Source organism: Silene latifolia, chromosome Y (genome assembly GCF_048544455.1).
Source record: "Silene latifolia isolate original U9 population chromosome Y, ASM4854445v1, whole genome shotgun sequence".
In the NCBI taxonomy this organism is placed as follows: domain Eukaryota; kingdom Viridiplantae; phylum Streptophyta; class Magnoliopsida; order Caryophyllales; family Caryophyllaceae; genus Silene; species Silene latifolia.
In genome coordinates, this window is record NC_133538.1 from 135,629,784 (window position 1) to 135,648,716 (window position 18,933).

General features: G+C 42.1%; 1 non-coding gene and 1 pseudogene across 1 annotated transcript; one reads left to right on the forward strand and one right to left on the reverse strand.

Annotated features, from left to right (window-relative positions):
• Positions 1–18,933, forward strand: part of LOC141628997 (xyloglucan glycosyltransferase 4-like) — a 157,552-nt pseudogene that overhangs the window by 112,180 nt on the left and 26,439 nt on the right.
• Positions 7,271–7,377, reverse strand: LOC141635743 (small nucleolar RNA R71). The gene has a single exon (XR_012540406.1). It is a non-coding gene; the product is annotated as a small nucleolar RNA R71 (small nucleolar RNA).

Here is an 18,933-nt window from a genome sequence, read left to right on the forward strand (position 1 = left end):
TTTACACCTGAGGATGTCAAAAAGGAGGTAGCTTTCTGGAACCACTCTGTTGTTTGTTATATCTTAGGGGCAAACCCTCCATGGGATGTGATTGAAGATTTTGTTTTTAATGTGTGGGATCAGTTTGGGGTGGATAGGGTCTCGTTTATGGATAATGGTATCTTTCTTGTTAGATTTAAGAGGCCAGAACAGAGAGATGCTTTACTGAATTCTGGGTATTACTTATTTGAAAACAAACCTGTGGTTGTTAAACCATGGAATTCAGATGCTGATTTGGTTAAGGGAGATGTGGATATTGTGCCTGTGTGGATTAGAATGACAGGAATTCCCTTAAAGTTTTGGGGTGACTGTTTACTAGTATTGCGGGTTTGGTTGGAAAGTTTGTCAAAAAAGATGACTTGACTGCGGAAAAAATTAGGCTTAGCTATGCTAGGGTGCTGGTTGAGCTTCATATGGGACAAACCTTGCCAGCTATGGTGCATTTTTTGGATGAATTTGGGAATAAAGTGGAGGTGAAAGTTGAGTATGAGTGGAGGCCTGTTGCCTGTGTTGCTTGTAAGGGTTTTGGGTATGATGAGCATCAGTGCAGGAAGAAAGCCTAAATCTATGGCCAAAGCAGTGAACCTACCTCAGAAGCCAAAGCAGGTATGGCGGCCTGTTCAGCAACCTGTGCAGGAAGTGCAGATACCTGCTGCTAAGTCTCCTGTGCAGGTTACTCCTTTGTTTACGCCTGAAGTGTTCCCACCACTAGCTAAGGGTATATCTTCTACTCCAGCTAGACAGTTAATGAGACTGAATAGACAAGATGGGGTTTTTGGACAAAAGGTGGTAGGGAAATCTGGTGCCTATACTTTCATGGATGCCTTGAATGGGATGAATACTCCTGGGGCAAGGGTTATTGAGAGTGGAAAGGACCCCCCCTTCCAATAAGTCTAATGCATAGTTTAGGTTTTTGGAATGTCCGGGGTCTTAATGACCTGAATAAACAGAAAGTTGTGAAGTGGTTTATGCATAATAATGGTGTAGGATTGTTTGGGCTTTTAGAGACTAAATTAAAACCTAGTGTTCTACTTAATAAGAATTCTTCTTTATGTGATGGGTGGAGTGTTTCTACGAATTGTAGTTGGTATAAAGGAGGAAGAATTTGGGTCCTTTGGAATCCTCTTTGTTTTGAAGTTAATTTCTTAGCTTATGGTGCTCAGTTCATTCATATGATGGTTGAATCAAGAACTGATCATAAGAAGTTTTTGTTAACAATGATTTATGCTTTTAGTGGACTTAATGAGAGGCAGGAGCTTTGGAATTTCTTAAAGCAGGAGTCTGAGTGTTGTTCTTTACCTTGGTTGTGGACTGGGGATTTTAATACTGTCCTTTCTCTTGTTGAACGTCTGGGAGGTAATACTACTGAGGCTGAAATGCAGCAGTTCCAATATTGTGTTTCTATTTGTGGGATGGAGGATATCTCTGCAACTGGAGCCTTATTCACTTGGTCTAATAAACAGGATGCTGGGAGTAGAGTTTATAGTAGGCTTGATATAATTATGGGCAATCAGGAAAGGGTGGATAGTTTTGGTGACTATTTGGCACATTTCCACTCTGAAGGATTATTTGACCATTGTCCTTGTACTTTGGTTGATAGGCAGACTGACTTTGGTGGCAAGAAAAGCTTTAAATATTTTAACATGTGGGGGACTTCTGAGGAGTTTAAAGAGTGTGTATCTGGTGTATGGAAGAATACCTATGGTGGCACTAAAATGTTTAAGGTGATTAAGAAACTCAAAGCTTTGAAACCTGTTTTGAAGTTGTTGAACAAGACATGTTTTTCTGATGTGGAGAATAGTACTGTCATTGCTAGTGCACTCCTAGAAGAGATTCAGAGGAAGCGAATGGAGCAACCTGTGGATATGGAGCTTATTCAAACTGAGTATAACCTGTCCCAGGAGGTGAGGGCTTTGATTGAGGCTAGGGATAGTTTCCTGGCTCAAAAAGCTAAGGTTCAATGGTCCATTGCAGGGGATATCAACACTGCCTACTTCCACCATGCTATCAAGAAAAGAACTATGATAAATAAAGTTATGCAAATTGAGACAAAAGAGGGGATTCTCTGTACTGAAGGGAGCAAGATTCAGCAAGCCTTCCTTGATTATTATGAGGAGCTGTTAGGTCGAACAATAAGACTACGATGTTAATGTTAGAGTAGTCGAAGGGGGAGAGCTTTGATCAAGATCACTGGGCTTTGTTGGCTAAGCCTGTTACTCTTGAGGAGATTAGGAGTTGCCTATTCAGTATTCCTAAGGATAAATCTCTTGGTGCTGATGGTTATACTAGTCAGTTTTTCAAGGATGCGTGGGATATTGTTGGAGATGAGATAGGGGGTGCTATTATGAATTTTTTGACTGCGGTAAACTACTTAGTCGATTAATTCCACTTGTGATCACTCTTATACCTAAGGTGGATAGACCTACAAATGTCACTCATTTCAAGCCTATTTCGTCTTTGTAATGTTATATACAAGACGATTTCTAAGCTCATTTGTAATAGGTTGGCTTTGGTGTTGCACGACATTATTAGTAGGAATCGGGGAGCTTTTGTCAAGGGTCGTAGTATTTCGGAGAACATTCTTATCTGTCAAGACTTGGTGAGATATTATTCAAGGAGAACTGTGTCTGCTAGAAGTATGTTTAAATTGGATTTGCAGAAAGCCTATGATACTATTGAGTGGGGATTTGTTGAGCAAATGCTAGGTGCTTTGCATTTTCCTGAGAAGTTTAAGGGCTTGATTATGAGTTGTATCACCTCTACTTCTTTTACTTTGAATTTGAATGGTATACAGTTTGGCTACTTCCATGGAAAAAGGGGCTTGAGGCAGGGTGACCCTATGTCCCCTCTTATTTTCACAATATCTATGGAGTATCTGACTAGGATTCTGGACTATGCTACTCAACAGTGGTATTTTAGGTACCATCCTCTATGTGCTGGGTTAAAATTGAATCATTTGTTATTTACAGATGATTTAATCTTATTTTGTAAAGGAGATGTGAGGTCTATGATATTGCTGCTGAGGGCTATCTCTACTTTTTCAGCTGGATCAGGGTTAAGAGTGAATGCTAGTAAGTCTGAGGTTATTTTTAATGGAGTTTCTGATGATGTTAGAGCTGACATTGTTCAAATATCTGGGTTTAAAGAAGGGCAGCTTCCTCTTAGATATCTAGGTATTCCCATCCAACCTGGTAGGCTAACTAGGCAGGACTGCAATATTCTTCTGGATAGGATTACTGCTAAAATTAAAGGGATTGGAGCTAGAAAGCTCAGTTATGCAGGAAGGCTTACTTTGATCACTTCTGTTCTGAATACCTTACACAATTATTGGGCTTCTATTTTCCTGATTCCAAAATGTATCATCACTAGAATTGAGGTGATTTGCAGAAATTATTTATGGGATGGTGGAGCTGAGTATCAAAGAGCACCTCTGGTTGCATGGCATACAGTGTGTTGCACTAAAAAAGAAGGAGGTTTGGGGATTAAAGAAGCAAGGGTGTGGAATATAGCAACAGTTGGTAAACTTGTTAACTGGATTTACACTAAGGCAGATCGGTTATGGGTGTTATGGATTGACCATGTGTATATGAAAGGAGGTGATTGGCATTCGTATACTCCTCCAACTGATGTTAATTGGAATTGGAGGAATATTTGCAAGGTGAAGAGTAGGTTGGCTGCAGGGTTTCAGAATGGTGTTTGGGTTCATGATTCCAAAGGCTATTCTGTAAGCTCTGGGTACTGTTGGTTGCAGGGTACACACCCCCCTGTGCAATGGTATGAGGATGTTTGGGACAGCTGGTGTGTCCCTAAGCATGCCTTTATTGGTTGGCTTATTAAGAGAGAAGCTCTCAATACTCGTCTGAAGTTGAAGCATATTGGAGTTTGTAATACTGATAGCTGTGTTCTTTGTGAAGGGGGACCTGAATCTCATGCTCATTTATTCCAGGACTGTCCTTACAGTGTCATGGTGTTAGGATGCATTGAAGCCTGGCTGCAAATGAAGTTACCTTCTACTGGTTTGCATTATACTGAGCAGCAGAGGAGAATTGGAAGAGTGGCCTTAATGGCATGCTGGTACCATCTCTGGCAGGAAAGAAATAGGTGCAGGTTGGAGTTGAATCTGCAAAATCCAGATTGTATTGGGGAAGCTATTAAGAATCTGGTGACAATTAGATTGAGAGGTTGCAAATTAATCCCAGCACGTAGTTCAGATAAAGAATGGTTACAAAGAATAGGGGTTGTTATTTCATAGTTTGTCTTTGTTACTATTAGTAGTCGTTAAAGTTGCTGAAAAATATATGCTGAATGATGTATCCTCTTGTTATTGATTTATAAAAATGCTCACATTACACCAAAAAAAAAAACTCAAATTTCCCCCACATGTTGAAGTATTTAAAGCTTTTCCTTCCACCCATGCCAGCTTTCTTGTTAACAATTGTGCAAGGGCAGTGGTCAAACACACCTTCAGGGTGGAAATGAGCTAAGTAGTCACCATATTCCAACATCCATTCATTATTACCCATCACTCTATCTAGTCTACTGTATACTCTATCCACAGGGTTCTGCTTGTTAGACCATGTGAACATAGCCCCAGTAGTCTGCAGGTCCTCAACACAGCACAGAGATATATATTCCTGAAAATGCTGCATTTCAGCTTCACAAGTATGACCTCCAAGCCTCTCCACTGGACTCAACACAGTGTTAAAATCCCCAGCCCAGAGCCAAGGTTCATTACAAGTCAATGCAATATGCTTCAGGAAAGTCCAAAGTTCAACTCTCTCATGTAAGTCATTGTGAGCATAAATTATAGTAAGAAAAAAACAATTATCATCAGTCCTAGAAGTCACTCTCATTTGGATATATTGGGCATTATAATCTAGGACATTAACTATGAATAGCTCAGGTTTCCACAAAACCCAAATACGACCTCCCTTATGCCAACTGCTATTAGTAGTTATGCTCCAACCTTCACAAAGAGAGGAGCTCTTATTCAAAAGATTCCTAGGCTTTATTTTTGTTTCCAGTAAACCAAATAACCCTACACCATTATTATGCATAAACCATTTAACCAACTTTTGTTTATTAAGATCATTCAAACCTCTCACATTCCAAAAACCCAGATTATGCATGAGATGACTGAGAAGGGGGGGTCTTTACCACTCTGCATCACTCCCCCCTAGGAGTAGTGCCATTCAAATCATCTAAGAAAGACAAAGGACCTTTCCTACCAGAAGCTATTATCTCAGTAAATCCACCCTGCTCATTGAGTTTCATGATATGCATAACAGGAGTAGTAACACTAGGTCTGACCAGAGGAGGGAACCCCTCAGGGGAAAACACAATTGAACGTTTAGCCCTAGGGGGATCCACCTGTTCTTTCACTGGCCTTCAAGTTTGTCTCTTTTGTTTCTCAGGAGGGGGATTTGGTTTCCTTTTTGGTTGAACCTTAGGCTTAGCCTTTCTACACTGTTATTTGTCATGAACAAATCCCTTACAACCCTCACAAGAAACAGGTCTCCATTCATAAGTCACCTGAACAACCACTACATTCCCAGTTTCATCAAGGAATTGAATTTTGTCTGGTAAATGTTGGTCCATTTTCAATTCAACCAGGACACGCGCATAACTAAGTCTCTTTTTTTCAGTAGTAGCAATGTCCATTCTAACAAAATTACCCACAAGCCCTGCAATAGGCACTAAACAGTCCCCCCAGAACTTCAGGGGTACTCCTGTTAACCGCACCCAAACATGGACCACATCTATTTTCTCCTTCACAAGATCTACATCCACACTCCAAGGCTTAATCACTATAGGCTTGTTATCAAAGAAATAATACCCAGCATTCAGAAGAGAGGACATCCCAGCAGGCTTAGTAAACCTTACTAAGAAAACGCCATTCTCCATGAAAGAGACCCTGTCTATACCAAACTCAGACCAAGCCTGATAAACATAATCCTCAACAATGTCTATAGGAGGGTTAGTCCCTAAGATATAACAATAAACAGATTGGTTCCAAAATTCCACCTCAGATTTGATATCATCCGGAGTGAACTTCAGAAGATCCAACTGTTCCTCCTCCTCAACAATTGTCTCTATAACGATGTTTTTGCCACCCTGACGAAGAAGCCATCCAGAGTCTGGTTTGTCAGGCACACCCTCATCAAGGTTAAGAACAGGGATACCCACAATAGACCCCAAAGACACTGTCTTTTTCGCATCACCAGTTTGAGGCCCCTGTGTAGTCTCCTTAGCACTGACCGTCTGCGGAACTTTCTCAGCTGTCGCGTTCACCGTCCCCTTATTTTTTTTATTTTTTGTGTTAGTATTAGAACGTGGGAGTTTAGAAGATGAAGCTAGAGGTGAGAATTGATTATCAGTAAAGGTCATGATAGCCATGGTTGTTAGAGCTGCACACAAAACTAGGGTAAAAAGTTTCAGGTTTTTTTAGGGTTTTCTCTCTCTATCTCTTCCTTCATTTTTCTCCTGAGATGCATAACATAACCTGACTTCCCTAGCTATATAGTTAGTTTAGTTAGTTTATTTTTGACAGGTATACGACAGACGTGTCAAGTTTTGGCGCCGTTGACGGGGAGGCAATTGCCCTATTTGTTTTTGTTCCGTTTATTTTATCCGTCTCAAGGAATTTCTATTCCTTGAGGCCGTTCTTATTATTTTCTTTCAGTGTTGTTTATGCCCAGGTCAGACAGGTTTGAATTAGTTTCAGCTGATTTAGAGCCAGAGATATTATTTAGGCATAGACTCCGTCTGCAAAGGAAATCACGAAAGGAAGACTTGAGTACTTTCGAGCCAGAGCTACATCACTCTCTTTTCAAAGACAGTCCGATTTCTGCAGTAAAGATGCCTAAGCTTTCCAGTCATTCGGTGCCTAAAGCGTCCTCTATTCCGAAGGGTTTCAATCTCCAGACTGATGATGGGAATACATTCGACATCTGTCCTTCTTATATCAATCTAGTGCAGAGGAATATTTATAGAGGTGTGGCAGGTGAAGATCCGAGGAAGCATATGGAGACCTTTACCGATTACTGTTCTACTATCCCGGCCACTAAGGGGGTAACTCAGGACAAGATTAAGGAAGTTCTATTTCCTTTCTCTTTAGCTGATTCACCAGGAGTGGGTGATCGACTTGGACCGCACAATTCTTTGGGGTTCTGATTGGGAGTCTCTTGCTCTTGCATTTTACAAGAGATACTTCCCTCCACAACGCACCAATCTGCTGAGGGCCAAGATTACTAGTTTCAGACAGGCTCCCGAAGAAAGTTTCTATGAGGCATGGTCGCGATTCAAGAAGTTGGTGAGGTCTATCCCTCACCATGGTTTTGACCCATGGTTTCTAGCTAATCAGTTCTACAATGGGTTGTATGACGACCAAAGAGCCATACTTGATGCGGCATCTAGTGGGAGATTTCAGGAGAACACCGATGATGATAAGGGGTGGTCCCTTATTGAAGAGATGGCTAATCACAGTGCTGAGTATGGAAACCCGAGGGATGGGATTAGAACAGTCCATGTAGTTGATAAGCAAGTTTTGGCTCAGCTGGAGACCATGAATGCTAGATTTGACAAGTTAGAGTTACAAGCTGTTGGGGAGCCTTAGACGGTCTATGTTCTTACTAGAGGAGAGACCGTTTCTTGTGAGAGATGTGGGAGTAATGATGGCCACACTGTTGTTGGCTGTCTTGTAGAGAAGGAACAAGTCCTTGCCTTTCAGCAATATAGGCAAGGAGGAGGTTCCTATTACAATAATCAAGGGGCAGTCCATCCCAATTTGAGGTGGACTAGTCAAAATGTGCTTAATCCTACACCTCCTCCGCACCAGCAGCAGCCTTACGTTCCTCCACACAAGAATCAACAAGGCTTTCAGAAGCCTCCTTCCTTTGCTCTTCCTAACCACGGTGCATCATCTTCCGGTGGGGTGAGTGAAATTGGTGAGCTTAAGTCTATGTTGCAAGCTTTTACAAAGCAGTTTCAGCTGAGTGATCAACAGAAAGATGCGTCCATAAAGGCACTTGAAACTCAAGTTGCCCAACTAGCTATGAACCAATCTTCAAGAAAGCAGGGTCAATTACCGACTCAAAATAAGAAGAATCCACACGAGACGGTAAACTTGATAAATATGAGAAGCGGTCGTTCTTATGAGGGACCGAAAATGCAAAAATCAGACCCGAGGAGAGCTGTAACTGATGATGAACAGTGTTTTGTCGAAGAAAGTGAGCTCACGGCAAAGCAAGTGCTCGATCGACTGGTTTCAGGTGGTCGATCGAGCAGATTTGGGTAGGAAAGTGCTCGATCGAGTGGTTTTTCCACTCGATCGAGTGAACAGGAAGAGCGTACTGGTCGATCGAGTAGTTATTCTACTCGATCGAGTGAAGAGCAAAATGGAGTTGCTCGATCGAGTGAGAATTTCACTCGATCGAGTGATTTTATCGAAGATTCTACTCGATCGAATGGGTATATTGGTCGATCGAGTAGTTTTGATGACGGGAAGCTTATTCGAGAGCCTGCTAGTGCTTGTTTAAGCGATAAATCACCGGAAAGACCTCGTTCGAGAGGTAAGAAGCGTCCAAAGGATACAGAACTTGCTCTGGAAGATACATTGGAAGAGAGAAACAAGGGACTCGAGATACCTACCACGGTTCCCTTCCCGAGGCGGTTGCAGAATATTAAGGCCAATCAACAATTCGGCAAATTTGTCGAACTTCTGAAAAGCTTGGAAGTCATTGTGCCGTTCACTGAGTTGCTGACAAAGGTACCCTCTTATCTTAAGTTTATGAAAGAAATTTTATCGCGTACGAGGAGTATTAGTGATAGTGAGACCGTAGCTTTGACTGAGGTGGAGTCAGCCCTATTTCAAAATAAGTTACCTCCTAAGCAGTCAAACCCAGGTAGTTTTTCAATTCCGTGTCATATCGGTAACTATTTGATTGATAATGCGCTATGCGATTTAGGCGCTAGCGTAAGTGTCTTACCGCTGTCTCTGGCTAAGAGACTTGGTTTAACAAAGCTGAGTTGCACTAATATGACAGTCCAGATGGCCGACCGTAGTATATCACGGCCACTAGGTATAGTAGAAGACGTACCTGTGAGGATCGGGAGGTTCTTTATTCCCGTAGATTTCATTGTCTTAGACATCCCCGAAGATGCACACACCCCTATTATTTTAGGGAGACCATTTTTGTCTACTGCTCGTGCAGTAATAGACGTCAGGGGGAAGACTTTGACCTTTCAGGTAGGGGATGAGGAGCTGATTTTTCATCAGTCTAAATCCCGGAGGGCTCCCATGCAAGCTCAGCCTTGCAATGTTCTCTCTTCTATTGACCCTATTATTGACACTCCAGTTGAAAATTTGGAGTATTGTGCTGCAATTGTTACCCCTCCGCCTCAGACTGAGAGCAAAAAGGAGGAAAGTTCGTCTGTTTTCCTTCTTTGCAGTGCGGATGAAAGCAATGAAGGAACTGTCAAAGGATGTTGTGCGACTGCTGTCAATCAAATTGGAAGTAAGGATGCTAAAGACGGTGATAGAGGAGCAAGGATGAGGAAAGTTCGCGCTTATGTGGATGTGAACTACTCCCCTCCTACTGTTTCAAATGATTATTCAAGCTCATGGAAGCTGAAGAGGACAATCAACGTTTCTGAGACGACTTCCTCCAGTCAGGAGCGCACCAAGGGGCTACTGAATTACATTGGGAATTGAGCGGGGAAATACCCCGTGTAACACTTTGTAATAGATAATTATTGAATTTCCCGTTGAATTTGTTTTATTGCTTTTATTAGGACAATTAGTTTTTAGACTGTTTTTAGCGTAGAATTAAGACTATAGACTATTTATATGCGTATTTGGTATGTTGGGATATTTCTGCACGTGTTTTTATGCAGGTTTGGGGAAGTTTTACGCATTCCAAGGGAAGAATAGACGAAATTCAAGAGCTTACGCAAGAAAAGAGCTCAATCGAGTACTTTTTGTACTCGATCGAGTGGAAAATTGGTCGATCGAATGCTTCTTTTAATCGATCGAGTGGAGCAATAAGTGGGACTTCTCGATCGAGTAGAATTCTACTCGATCGAGTAGATGGAGCATCAAAGTGCTCGATCGAGTGGTTTAAAACCACTCGATCGACTAAAATGCACAGGACGCAGGGAGTTTTACTTTAAACTTCTTATTTTTGTTTCATATTTCATTCTTCCCTATTATTTCCGTCTAACCCCTTCCCTTTTGCGACCAATTCATCCCCAAATCCCCATTTTCTTGCCCAAATCACCAAATGCACCTCCTACAATCTCTTGCTTGCCTTTTAATCTTTCAAAGCCCCTTAATTTCCCCCTTGATTGTGCTCGTTTTCACGGTTCTAAAAAGGAATTAGGGTTTGCGGTTTTTAGCTCGAAAAATCGCCTCTTGTGCTTGTTTATTTGAAGATTAATTGCATTTGTAGGATTTCTATCATCAAGTAAGTGATTTCTACTCCCTTATTTCTTTTTAATTTCGATTATTTCGAATTTTATGAGGTAAATTGTTCTAGGGTTTCGAAATTCCTGTTTAGTCGAATTTTTCGACTTAATTTGTTATTGCTTACCCGTATCTTTCTTGCTTGATGATCAATCCCATTTCCTCGCTGTTTGTTGCATGTCTTTTCGAATTTTACATGATTTTTGCATTATGGGTTCAAGACAGTCGAAATTTTCGACTGTCATTTTGGTCATCGCTGCTGTAATTTGTCTAATTAGTTGCCTTGTCGCCTAATTGCTGCTATCTTTGATTGTTATCACACCCATGTCAATGCTTAAGATGCTTCAATTCGAGTTTTGTGCAAAAATTTCGCGATTAGGCTGTTTCAGTCGACTTTTTTTTCGACTGTCAGACGGGGTCATATGCCTCCATGACTTAATTAACCTCAGTTGGTTCTTACATGCTGTTGTTTTTAACTGTTATGCCCACCTTATCGGCATCTACATGCTGCTTTTCAAATTTGTTTGAGGAATTGCTGGGAATTGTATGCTGTAAGTCAAATTTCCGACTGGTAGGGGTTCCACGTGTTGTTCTGCTGGTTTTTCGTGTTGATTTTAACCACTATTAGCCGCTGTTTCTTATCATACCCCTTACCCCTTGTTACAGGATGGACTCTAGCTCTTTATCATCTACTAGTTCGTCCTCCAGTCCGTCTCTGTCTGAGACAGTGGCCCCTGCTGTTGCCACTATCTCCACTTTAGTGACTACCGCAGCCCCAGTGTTCCTAGTTTCAGCTGCCGGTACAGTTTTTGCCCCAGCTAGCTCTTCTGCTAGCTCAGTTCCGGCTGCCACTCCCTCTACGGTCACCACCACTGCTAGCACTGCTGCTAGTTCCTCTTCAGTGGTGGCCATAGCAGCCCCTACTCCTACACTAGCCACTGCTTTTACTCGTGGTGGACTTGCCGGCGGCCGTTGCTTTCTGAGCGACCACTGGTCCCTCACTCCGTCCTTTGCACGAGGCTACTACTTCGGGTTCCGAGGCGGGGTCGTGGCGATCTCGTTCTGCGCCAGCCCCAGCCACCTCTACTTTCCTCGCTTTCGCTTCCCTTGATTCTTGCTTCTACTTACGCACGATCACGGTCCGAGGGGACACTTCCCTCGACTCTCACCCAGATTATCCGCAGGTACATTTTGTTAATGCTTTACATCATACGAAATTTTATAACCTGCTAGCTTGTGTGCATGTTCCTTCCCGTTTTCTAGAGAAAACGGCACTTGTGAGACTCGGCATTTACGAGTCGGTTTGTGACTTACAACAGGCCACGGGGATGGCCGGGCTCATCACTATGAGCGGCCGCACTTTTCTGGAGCTGAGCCTCGAGTTTTTCAGCTCCTTTACCTTCTCCTCAGGGGCACACGATGCTGACCCCTCTAGTTCTTCAGTGTCCTTCCGGTTGTTTAACCGGACCTTTCTGATGACCTTAGGGCAGTTTGGTAGGTTACATGGCCTTACCTCTACGGGCGCGGTTGCCGCCACTAGGAGGGTCTACCGTCAGCTTTGGAGGACCCTGGCCCACACCACTTTTCAGGAGCGAAAGCTCCAACAGGTCCACCTCCCCGCTGTCCGTTGTTTCCTTAGACTAATGGGGAGCACTATTTTCGGCCGAAAGGAGCCGAACAACATCACAAACACCGAGCTCTCCATCCTGGGCGGTTACTTGAACATCGACTGTGAGAGTCCCTTTACCCTCAACATAGCTTACTTGACCGCCCAGTACCTTCAGAGCCAGGGGAAGAAGGAGACGGGAACCATTGCCTGCGGTGGCATAGCCACCATTCTTGCCCGTTCCCACGTCCCCGTTTGGCCTCGTGACCTGCAGTACCTCCAGGGAGAGAGGTTACTGAGTCTGGATGCCATGCTTTCTCAGCATTGGCTTACCCCAGACTACCAGACATGGAAGATAGACGACTTCCTGTCTGTTGACATACCTTGTGAGACTCTCCCCCGTCTAGTGCCCCTTCCTACTGTTGCTAGGGGCGTCCGTCTCCCACCACTGCCTGACCTTCACCTTCCACGCCGCCCACCTCCTGTTGCACCCGCCGCCAAGAAGCGGCGTCTTGAGACCGGAGAGGGGTCTACACCTTCAGGGAGCACTCAGCCTTCCACGGCTGCTCCCGCTCCGACCCCTACTCCCACTACTACTACCACTCCTACTCCCACTCCCACTCCCACTCCCACTGATCAGACACAGACTCAGCCGGACCTACCGGCTACTTTCGTACCACCTCCTCTCTTTGTGGCGCCCGCGGTCCTGGACCAAGGGGGCACCGTTTACGGTTTGTTGCTTGAGGTTGCAGAGCGTCAGGCTCGTATGGAGAGGGACTTGGCTCTTGCTTTACACCCTCTATACGAGTACCACTTGCGGTGACACTGACCGATCCAAGAGGGTTGGCCACACCCTTCCTTCTTCCGGTACCCACCTGAGGGGTACCCAGTGTCTGAGGAGGAGGAGGACGAGGACCCGGAGGTGGCAGTGGAGAGAGCTCGAGCTGAGGAGCGGAGGAGGAGAGAGACCCGGAGTTCAGGGTGGAGGACGTCCGTGACAGTGACGACGACGGTGACGATGATGACGAGTAGCTACTGGTCTACTCACTTCCCCTGTTTTCTGGCTGGTTTGGGGAAGTTCGTATTTTGTATGTATCTCTTACGCTTTTATTTTGTCTCCTTTTATTTATTGTTTTTATTTTCTTTTGGTTGTATATTCCCGTTCCCCTGTATATATCTGCTGGTGTATGCTGGAGGACAACGAGGGCGTTGTCCGTTTTGGTTTGGGGAGGGTATTGCATCCTTTTGAGTCTGCATTTGCATCTGTTTTTGCATTCACGTTTATTTTTCAGCTTGCATTGTCGTTAAAAACATCAAAAATAAAAAAAAAAATTAGAAAATTTCAAAAAATCAAAAAATTTCACGGTTACTTTTGCATATAGGTTGAGTCGGAACGGTAGATTTCCGTGATGATAATGCACTATAACTTGTCTTTTTACTTGAGTCTTGCACTTTATTGATAGTTATTAGCTTTGTCATACGCATAGTCTACGAGTTTCTGTTCAAATATAGCTGACTGTTTAGATTTGACCTGATAAATTGGCAAACTACTTGAAAAATTCTGAGTTTTAGAGCCATAACTGGTGACATTCATGACCAGTTCATTAGGAATTGAGAGTAGTACTCCTTGCATAGCATGTTCATCTTTTTTGCACTTTTATGACATTCAATTTCTCGTCAAATGCACATATTCGGGTTTGTGGTTGGTGTCACATGCAGGGAGGTGCTTGCAAATTTCCCTTTCTTTATATTTTTCACCCATTTAGCTCCACATTAGCCAAATTTGCCTTTTTGACCCATTAGCTACATTCCAAATTAAGCCTGCCTAGTCAAGCTAGTTAGTATGTTCTTTTGGGTACGAGTTTTTCGATTGCATTTTGGCCCGTATTTCCGTGTTTGGAGTTGTTGGAACATTAAGGAAGGAGAAATAAGAAAAGAAAAAAAATTGAAAAAGAAAAAAAGAAAGACGTGAAAGAGAAAGAGAAAGAAAAGAAAAAAGAAAAAAATGAAAAACAAAGGCTGGAACGTTAATCAGGAAGAAAGAAAAAGAAAAACAATTTGAAAAAAAAAAGATATGTTTTGTTTGAGTTTGTTATTTCAGACGGTGTTTGAAAAAGGGAAGTTTGTGACCGTCTGACTCCTCCATTCTTATTCTATATTTTTGAGGCGATTGTGTTTGAGTTTAGTGAGCTGTGTGCCAAATGAAGGGCACTTGTACTTAGTTTTTCAGTCAGTTGAGATTCGGATGGTTTTTATTATGGTCCTGTTAGGAACTAGCTTGACGCTTTTACCTCCACATTTCCATAACATGTTTTTTCCTTCTCACCTGAACCTCACTATTCCCAAATTATTTGTAAGCCCTCGGCTGTGACGGACATTATTGGTTGGAGTGTGTGCATTAGTACTTGAATTGTCTTTCATTTTTGTTGCATGCATGCTATGTAGGTCGCAGTTAGGTGAGTGGCTGTCTTTTCTTCTCTCTTTTACATTTTATTCACCCTTTGCTTCATGAGAGAAGAGTGACCATGAGAGAGTCCGATTTTGTTGGTCTTGCAAGGTCGATAGGTTGGCTATATTTCTGAACAGCTTATAATTTGTTTGCGTATGATTTGCTTAGCTTTAGCTTTGTTAGTTTTTCTTTGCATTAAATTGGTTCAAGTAGACAAGTTAAGCTAGCTATGAGTTATCATTTCCGTTCCATTAGTTGCATTTTAGTTTACTCGAGGACGAGTAAAGGTTCGGTTTGGGGAGATTTGATACGTGCTTTTTATATAGTCTTTTTAGCCTATTTTAGCACGTATTTCTATGCTTTTTTATACTGTTTTTTATAGTATTTTGCCCCGAATTGGCTACTTTGGTTCGTTTTGTCCATTTTGTAGAAATGAACGCGAAAATAGTAGAATCGTACTCTTTTTCGTCCTTTTTGAATGCATTTAGAGGAGACGGGATTTTTCCAGAGTGAGATACTATGTTAGAAGTGTCATGGCATGGATTACGAGGTATTTAGGCGCGGACTTGAGCTGAATTGAAGTCAAAGAACTCGATCGAGCAGTTTCACCACTCGATCGAGTGGTTTCTACGTCCCAAGGTGGTCGATCGAGTGGTTTTCCACTCGATCCTTAAGCTGCAGAAAGATGGGTTGCTCGATCGAGTAACTTTCTACTCGATCGAGTAGTTGCTGATGAGGATTTGCTCGATCGAGTGGTTTTAATCCACTCGATCGAGTGGTTTTGCTGTTATGGGCTTCTAAACAGCCCGTGTTATGTTTATTTCGCTAAACTTATTTACTTTGCTATTTAAGCACGCTTTACTAGGTCATTAGGATCTATCTTTCATTTATCAAAACTTTCCACTGTAAACTTTACTGCGTTGCTTATTTCCCTTCATTGTAACTTTGTTCTTGGGATTATTTCACTCGGATTTTGTGTTCTTTACGCCGGATTCGCTTGGATTGTAATTCCTTTCTCTTTCCTTATTAATAATTAATCATTGTTTGCTTTAATTTCTTGTTTACTCATTTAATTCCTTTGCCCTAATTTCTCTTTTATGCAATTTACTTATTATTTCACTATGTTTACTGCTAGAAAATTATCTGCTGTTAGTTTAATTAGCGACATGAGTAGCTAAGCCCCTTCATGTTGGGATTAGGGGATCTGCGGTAGGAATGTGACGATGTAGTAGATGAAATAGATGAATTGATTACGAGACTCTGTCACCATAGCAATTTAATTGTATTTATTCGACTTAGTTGAGTGCACGCTTCTGAGTTAACCTTTAATCTGGCTGAAATTAATCCTAGATCGAAAGATTGGACTAAATAGGCCTGCTATGAACAGTAGACTACCCTGACGAGAATGAAAGTTAAGTTAGTGGTATTTTAGGATAGAAAGTGGACCGAAAGGACCTTTCAACATCCGTCTTACATTAATTCGTCTGAATCATTTACAGCTGAGTCACTGGACTACCGTAGTGAACCGAAATCCTGGCATATCCCTCTCTATCTGATAGCTTAATCTTATTTCTCTGCCTTTATTGCTCTTGCCCTTTATTTCTCTTTCCTTTAAAACTCGTAGTTTAAATAACAATTAAAACAACCCCCCCCCCCCCCCATTTGTGACCAAATAGACGGACTACTACAAATATCTTGCCTCCCTGTGGAGATCGACCTGACTTCCCTAGCTATATAGTTAGTTTAGTTAGTTTATTTTTGACAGGTATACGACAGACGTGTCACTCAACATCATTCAAACGAACAAAAGCCATGGCCCATCGAGGAGGAGGCCGTGGCAGAGGCCGTGGTGGGTTAAAAGGAGTCCCCCCCCCCCCCCCATTTCTATGGCATTGGACCTGGATGTGGATGTCGAAACCGAAGAAGATGACCATCTGCAACTAAAATCGAAAAGGAAAAGGCTTTGTTGAAGATGTTGAAAAAGAGTAAGTTGTTATCACAATCGATAAAGAAAAGAAGGATGGTGGTGTGAATGAAAAAGAAATCAATCAGAAAGAAGAGGAAATTAGTGAGAAAAACAGAGAAACGAGTGAAAAAGATGAGGAAAATGAGAATGTTGAAAGAGAAAAGGAAACTGAGAACGAGAAAGATAAAGATAATGATGAAACAATGAGTACCCCAATTGAACAAGCAGAAAATGTTATCATGCATGAGGAGGAATTCGTTCCAAATGATGAAATAATCCATAAACCCAACAATGAAGCCAAGGTGCTCGATGAAGAGCTTGACCCACTTTCCCATGAAACCCCCAAATCCAAATCCAAGAGAAAAATATCCGAACTCTTTGGTGATGATGATGAAACCCTCAACAAAACCAAAACAAAATCAAAAGCCAAACCCAAAACTGTGGCAAAGGGCAAGCGTGCCTCAACCCCAAGGGTGGCCAAAAAATCGAAGAAGAAGGAGGTCATGGAGGATGAGAATGATGATGACTATGTTGAGGAGAAAACTCCCCTGAATCCATGCACTGAGTTGATGGTCACTCCTTATGATAAAAACTTTAAGAATGATACTCTTGCTCATTTCAACTCCCTCGATCTTCCCGATGACATTCTCAAGCTTTGTCAGGGTATACTTGCTTGCTCATTTCACAGTGGACATCGCTAAAAGAAAGAGTGGTATGATTCCTCCCCCGCCTTTCAATTCTTCAAGTTTGCGGTCTTTGGTCAAGGGTGGTCTAATCTCCTTGACAAATATGGTCCTGTGTATTTGTCCGAGGTGATCTAGTTTTATACAACAGTGAAGGTAGATGTTTCATCAGGAACATTATCAGCTTTCATAAATCAAAAGCCCCTTATCTTGACCATTGACCAGCTACTCTCCTAACCTTCTATCTTGCCTCATATCTTGAGGTTGAACCCGTAGGACTTACCACCTTTCCAGAAAGCAACTGAAGAGAGGTTGAGCAACAAATGGTTAAAATGAGGTTATGCGAGTTCTTCGACCCGGAAATAAAACTGGTCCTACAAATATTTATGCTTTCGAACTCCGTGCCCCTCACCATTTTATCTTTAATTTTATCTAACGTGCCCTTGTCCCAAGTAACAATAGTCGGGGAAGATGCTCTCTCATCGAGATGCTTCTTCTCCATCATATCAGTAAACGCCGACCCATAAATCTTCCCAAACTCATCTTTCATAAGATCAATGAGATTGCCTCTTGCCTCCAAAAGGGAAATTTTGACAAGAAAACCGTAATCCCCTACGGTATGTGGTTCTCCATGATCTTTGCCAAAAGAAAGCTTGTGATGAAAGGTAGCCCTGCTCAGAACTTGTGTGATGATATGACCATGGGTCTACTTTCGCAAATGACATTGACTATTGTTGTTGGGAAATTGGCTCGCAAGTTTTCTGGGAAAGGTAAGGCTGGTGCAACAATTGTTGAAATGGGGGCAGTGAATGCCAAGTTAGATAAGCTTCTTGCAATGGTGTCCAAATTGGTGGTGGAGAATGAGACTCTCAAGGAGGAGATCAGTGAGCTCAAGACAATAAATGAAGATCTCATTGAGCGCCTTGGGGGAAATGTTTCCGAAGAATATGATTGAGGGATTGTGTGCCCAATTCACCCTCTTAATCCTTTTGGCCCATCATTTAAAAATTCTCTTGCATGTGTGACGTATTTTAAAGTTTTTCTCGGACTATTTTCTTGTGTTTTATCTTGTACTACTTAAACATGTTTATGTCCTTCTCTTGATGATGTCAAGAGGGGGAAGCGGTTAATTATGTGTTTATGTATTAACTAACAACTCTTAGGCTAACGTTCACCGTGGAAATGTCTTAGCTACCATGATTAGATGTTTTACTTAGGCCACCTTGATCGTATTTATTTGATGTCTTTTAATGGTTCAAAGACCGACTCACCATGCGCTTAGGGGGAACTAAACACATATTTAAAACTTATCATCATCAAAGGGGAAATTTGTTAGAACACACTCGGTTGATGATGCATCCAATGATTGTTCAAAGAAGCTCAATTGAAGCTTCCAATGATTGTTCAAAGAAGCTCAAAGATGATCAAAGATGAAAGACAAGTCAAGAAAGCCCATTGCCTACAACGAATGTTGCAAACGAGGTAGTTAAACATATCCTCTTTTAAGCATAAGTGATTGCAAAACCATGCAACAATTCTTGTGACTGTTGCACCACCGTTTCTGGTACTAACATATGGAGAATTTTCGGAAAATTCATAAGTGTTCAAAACCTTTCAAAAGCTTTACTGTTTTCAAAAAGGGATATCATTTTTCAAATCTAAAGAACAAAAAGAATATGCTTGGAAGTTGAATTAAAAGATACCAATCTTATTAATGCAAGTGGTTTT